The sequence below is a fragment of the Poecilia mexicana genome, unplaced genomic scaffold (assembly GCF_051168715.1).
Source record: "Poecilia mexicana isolate PSO_F unplaced genomic scaffold, ASM5116871v1 scaffold_14, whole genome shotgun sequence".
Taxonomy (NCBI): Eukaryota; Metazoa; Chordata; class Actinopteri; order Cyprinodontiformes; family Poeciliidae; genus Poecilia; species Poecilia mexicana.
In genome coordinates, this window is record NW_028263383.1 from 1,565,024 (window position 1) to 1,571,082 (window position 6,059).

The following is a 6,059-nucleotide window of genomic DNA, read 5'->3' on the forward strand; positions in this document are numbered from 1 at the left end:
CCCCGGCGCGGCACATGGCCGGACCGAGCGTTTTGTAGTGTCAGCGCGGTGATGCAGGGGTGCTGAGCTGGTCTCCATGCTGCCGGGTCCGCCTCAGACATGAACCGGAGACGTCTTTTAAATCACTTTGAGTTGTCACTGACATGATGTAGACATGAACAGAGGACAGGAAGATGTAATGGGGAGTGGGTGGGTTGTCAGTCCCATATTTATACCCATCGAAAAGTTTCTGGGTTGACATGAAATTACATGCACTCATAATTGGCAGGAATGTCATTTTATTTTGAGCTTTAAATGACGCATAAGAACCCTTTTTTTTGCCCCGTTATATGAAGAGGGAGATTCAATCTAAACCAATCTGTGGAAAGTCCCTTAATAATTAGTGTATTTTCGTTGTACAATAAAGAAATAACTTGAATAGTCGTGATGAATAAGTAGGCTGAAAAATGTCAAGCAACTTATCATCCCCTGATCTAGAGAAATTCAAAAAGAGATCGAGAAACAGTCAATCTTTACACCTGAAAGGTTATAAAGCCATTTATTAAACATTTTTAGACTTTCAAGACTAAATAATGAATGTCTGATTCCTAATACAAAAGGCAACATTTAGCTGGCAACACTGTTAGCTTTACGTTTGACAAGGCTAACAGAGTTAGCTATTAGCTAACAGCTGTTAAACTGTCAAATTATTAGCTAACAATTTGACAGTTTGATAGTTAACTGTTAGCTAACTGTTAGCTAACAACAGTTTGACAGTTAACTGTTAGCTAACTGTTAGCTAAAGTGAGACACTTTGCGCAAGGCTAACAGTGTCGAAAATCTGCAATCTACAGACAGACAGACTGCGGCCTTCAATTTAGTTCAAGAACAAGTCACAAAGCGCTTCTATCGACTCAATTTCCATGAGAGGGAGTGGTGTAAAACCTAAGTACTGCCACTGGACTCTAAAGCAACCATATGTTGACCTGTCTGTGTGGATCTTTCTGGGTTTTGTGGAGAACGGTACTTGCCTGACTGTGCAGAGGGCAAATCTAAGTGGAAGGCTATTTCTGGTGTCAGTCTGTTTTTCAGGGTTTGGGGTTCTCTCCTAATGCTGCAGCATACCAAAACAATAACAATTGCCTACAGTGTTGGATCGGCCATTCCTGATCCAAAATGACAGTTCCTCTGTTCACTAAGGAACCTGGAATATCGAGACTGAACCGGAACCACAATACAGTGGTTGTTAGTCAGGACAATGGCAGTTTTATAATATCTGAGAACAGGTTAATATTTTTCCAACAGCTGGCCTACATAAGTATTTATCATTATGATCTACCCTCCTAAATCAGAGATTTCTCTGGAGTGTGTTAAAGTAATGGAAAGGAGTGAATCATCTCAAAAGTGACATAAGGTGAGGCGCTTAGCTCTTCAGCTTAATTGTAAGCGCTGCTGTTCAGAAAATGTTCACGAGTTAATGCTGTCTTCATAATAAAAACGTTCCTGCTTTCTGCAAAAAGTAATGAAGGTCCACCTTCCACCTAGAAGCTCCCTGTGATTTTATTATCTATAAGAAAAAAACATGGCACTGACTCAGAAAGTGTTTCACATCAGTCACATTACTCCGAGACAGAGTGTAAATAATTTAACCCTAAAGTTCCTCTTTGCTCTTATATTAAACGTGGCAGCTGGTGGACTGCAGACACATTTGGAGCAAAAGTAGGACAAAGGCTTGGTGCCAAGACAAAGACGATCTCCCGCCCTTCAACCTGATCCCGCAGTGTTTCCTGCTCCGGGGCGCGGAGCTCTCCACAGGAGCGAGAAGTAAACCACAGCTACCAGTGGGCTCCAGTAACCCTCCAGAGGTCCCATGTCGTTATTTAACTAGCCAAGCACATTCTCCAGCATGAATTATTTGTTGGACTTACACTTTGTCGGTATAGGCCGTCGGAGGGGCTTTCCGAGCTGTGAGAATCACGATGACGAAGACAGCGATGAGGAAGAGAGCGAGGACGGCGCCCATCACAGCTCCGGCCACGGCGATGGAGTTGGACCTCTCCGCTTGAGACTGGTCTGAGACAGAGCACACACAGGCTTCCAGTGCATCAGAACGAACTAGACACACACAGCTTCTGTCAGACCTGAAACAGACTAAAGCAGCTAGAGAGCATATTTAATGTTTCTCTTTCACAAAAGCTGTACACTTTATAAACATTTGGAAACCATTTAAAAGAATATTTTGTGCACTAATCAAAAGTCTCCCTGAGGTTGTGTTGATGAAGGAGCAAGAAATATTCAAAAACAAAAAAGAAAGCTTATGAAAAAGAGATAATGCTCTAAACGTGAGTAACACAGAGAGAGCACTATGCAGAAGTTAAAACTGTGTACAACTTTATAGTTAAATACGTTCAAAAAGCCTTAAAATAAAATTAGTTTTTATTGTGGCAGCATAACTGAATCCTGAAAACTTTGCAAAGGTTAAGCCTTTAATTTGAACACATTATATATATATATATATATATATATATATATATATATATATACATATATATATATATACACACACACACACACACACACACACACACACACTTTACCTTTTAAAGTTATTTTTGCTAACTTCTAATTCGGAAACCCTTACTTTATTTCTTTGGGATATAATAAGGAATAAAACATAATTTTTTGTCACTGGCCAATACATTGGATGGGGAGCCATATTTATTCTGCTGCCACTCTCAGTGAGCAGGATGGTGAGCTGAAGTAAAAAAAGAAATAATAAAAAAAACTCAGGTTTGGGGTCTTCAACTATCTATTTTTATTTATGATTTTTTCTTTATTTCTACAGAATAAATCTCATTTTCAAGAGAGATTTTTCTTCTACAAAATGATTTAAATTCATCATCTACATGCCAGCTATTTGCTTGTAGCAGTGTCAGAAAAAAAAAAAGTAAGACAAACAAATATGAAAGTTAAAAGTTTAATCCTAGTGGGACTTTAAGAGGAACTGCGTGGTTTAGTTGATGAAAGATGAGTTTTCAAGTTTTCAGCAACACTTAAGGTGTGTTTGGTCTGAAACAAACCATGAAAATGTAAAAAAAAAAGGGTACACTGAAAGATTTGTGATGCTAACTTTGTTAGCGTACAAGGCATCATTGACTCCTAGAAATATGAGAACATTGTAAATATTTTGAACCTGAAAATGGGTAAATCACAGGATATTTCGGGAGGACAATGATCTAAAACACACAGGTAAATAGAATCATTTCATGAATGTCAATGTCTTTTACAAACTTCTACAGAAAACCTTTATGATGAACTGAAGTGATCAGGGCATAAAAGACGACCCAAGACTCCTGATGATGTTGGGAATAGTCAAAAACATCTTTCTCTGTCGGATCATACTGATTTTGTTACCAGTCCTGCTCAATGTGGGATTTTACCCACTTCATATATGTACGAGCATTAAAGACTGGATTCCTAAATACGTTTAGATATGCAAGATCCAGTTACTGCAATGGAATATAAATTTATTTGCACGCTTTTTGCATATCCTTACCAGCGATTCAATAAGTGCATGTTGTCACAGTTTAACACTTAAAATCACTTACTACTCACTTAATTGAACAAAATTATACACCTGTCTTCTGAAAACGAAAGCGTGACTAAGTAACTGCAGCTAAAGACAAAAAAAAAAAAAAGACCCAAAACATTACTTTTTAAAAATCTTTTCAATACAACTTGCAGACTAAAACCTGCCGCTGAGCATTCAAGATGCTGAGAAGTAGATTTTATTACTTTTGGACAAACAGTTTAAATTGTTTCACCGCGTGTGAAGCAGTGTCTGCTGCTTATGTTTAAATCAAATTCATTTTGATTTGGACAGTCGTTACCTCTCTTGGCCCCATTGGTGTTTTGGGTGCTTTTCCATTGTTGGACGAATTAGCTTTGTTAGACCATATGTCTGCATATGCTGCATGTTGTCCACTGAGAGGATTAGGATTAATCACGATTAAGATGTATTAAAAGAGACGCAGATGAAGGCTTTGCCCAAATAAGATGCGATTGGCCCAAAGCTTGTGAATATAGGCCACTGTAGGAAGAAGTGGAGGACAAACAAGGACAGAAGGAGGCAAAACGTGGAATGGTCAATTCCACTTAGTTTGGTCGCTAAGGTGGGGGCAAAATCAATAACGTGCTGAGATGAGAATTTTAAATAACAGTTTAATTACCATGCAGATTGAATAGTTGCACTGAAAGTCACTTTTTTCCTCCCTCCTTTGCTCCCTCTTTTCATGCCGTCCTGTAACGGCTAATAAGCTTTTCATTACCTTTGATGGCTGGTGAACTACAACAAAAAGGGCCTCTTGAGTTGATCGAATTGACTTTAAGAATGTACCTTATCAAGGTGTCTGCTTTATTGCCTGTCCACAGGCATTAAGGCTGACTTTTAGAGAGAGAGAAAGACAGAGGAAGGACACAACTGGGTTAAAGTCGCCATGCTTGGAGAGAAAAAGGGCCTCAATAAATTAGGATAATATAATGAAGCTATTCCTAATGGAATGATGCATTTCAGTTGTTCATTTAGCTACAAACAAAACAAAACCCAGAATTCAGTTTCCAAGAAAAGTAAGTGATTTAAACACTTCAACAGGTGAAGTGACAGTTGTCCAGACAGACATCCTCTACTGGGATGTCAAATTATAAAAAAGAAGCTGGCTGTTCACAGAGGGCTGCATCAAGAAAACATTAAGGGGAAGTTTAGTGGAAGATAAAAATATGAACAAGAAACTCTGATAACCACAGGCTTGAGGGGGATTGTGAATCAAAGTCCAGTCAGAATTAAAAAAAAGTATTTTTTCTGTCAGATTTTAATAGTATCAAAGGTAATTTGAGTAAATCCAAAAATAATGTTTGCAATTATTTTATTTCTTAAGGGAAATGATCCATCCAAGATGATAGAAAGGAAGCACTTTTCTTTTTAAATTATTGTCAGGCCTGATGACCAAGAAACCGCCATCTAGAGCCCACCTGACTGGCAACATAAAGGAGGCTAAAAAAATAAAATCTCAGAAACCAACAGCACATTAGGCCGCTAAATTTAGGACAATTTTGTCTTATTGGTCTTATAAAATATTCAGATCTCATAGAACCCAACTACAATTTGAGTTGGCGATCAAAAACTAATTCCTGTAATTCAGTGTGTGTATTCATTTTAAAGATGCACCTTCACATACATAGACCTGCTCTTCCCTGAAGTCCATTTACAGCTTATGTAGTCTTTGTTTAAAAGTCACAACAGTTTAACTTTTTACAAGCAGTTTTGCTTTAAACACCATCCACCCAGAGAGCGGTTTGGATCACTGGTGGATCAACTGTGCCCACACTGGGATTTGGCTCCCTTCTGTCCTTTGCATGCCTCTCCAGCAACAACAGGAAAAACGAAGCAGCAGCAGCACTGAGGCCAACAGAAGTGCACAGTGTTGCTCGGGGAGGGTCAGCGAAGCAGACTTATGAATTAACCAAAGAGGCCTAAGCAAGAGTAAACGTGTTTTTATTTCTCTTACGATGAGCAGGCCAGGGGACAGAGGCTGGAGATAGGGGCGGAAAGTTTTAATAATGGGTTCGTATTTGCGCCCACCTCTTTCAGGGTGCTGGGGGGGGAGGAGATGATATCAAAGCCTCTCCCTCACACGCGCTCTTGTCAGCGCTGCATCCCTCTGTGCCGGCTGAGACGTTCGCTTAGTCCCTTTGTGTGTCGTGAAAAGTATCCTTGGAAACTGTTGTGTCGCAGGCGAAAAGCAAATCTGCTGATCTTCTACACAAGTGTCTCAAAACAAACTCAGAGCGTCGCCGGCTGACATCATTACAGTTACCGAGCTGCTCCGGCATTTTATTTTCAGATCGAGACGGAGTGCGAGCCTGCCCTACTTTGAGGTCAGAGTGACGACCGCCGCGGCCGAGATGGAAACCCTTCCGCGGCAGGACAGGTCGGCTGAAATGAAGACTTTTGAAGTGTGACCTTTGAAGAGTCAAGGTCACACGGCGGTGTGGTTTCTACCCTCTGAGCGGCGGGCGGGGGG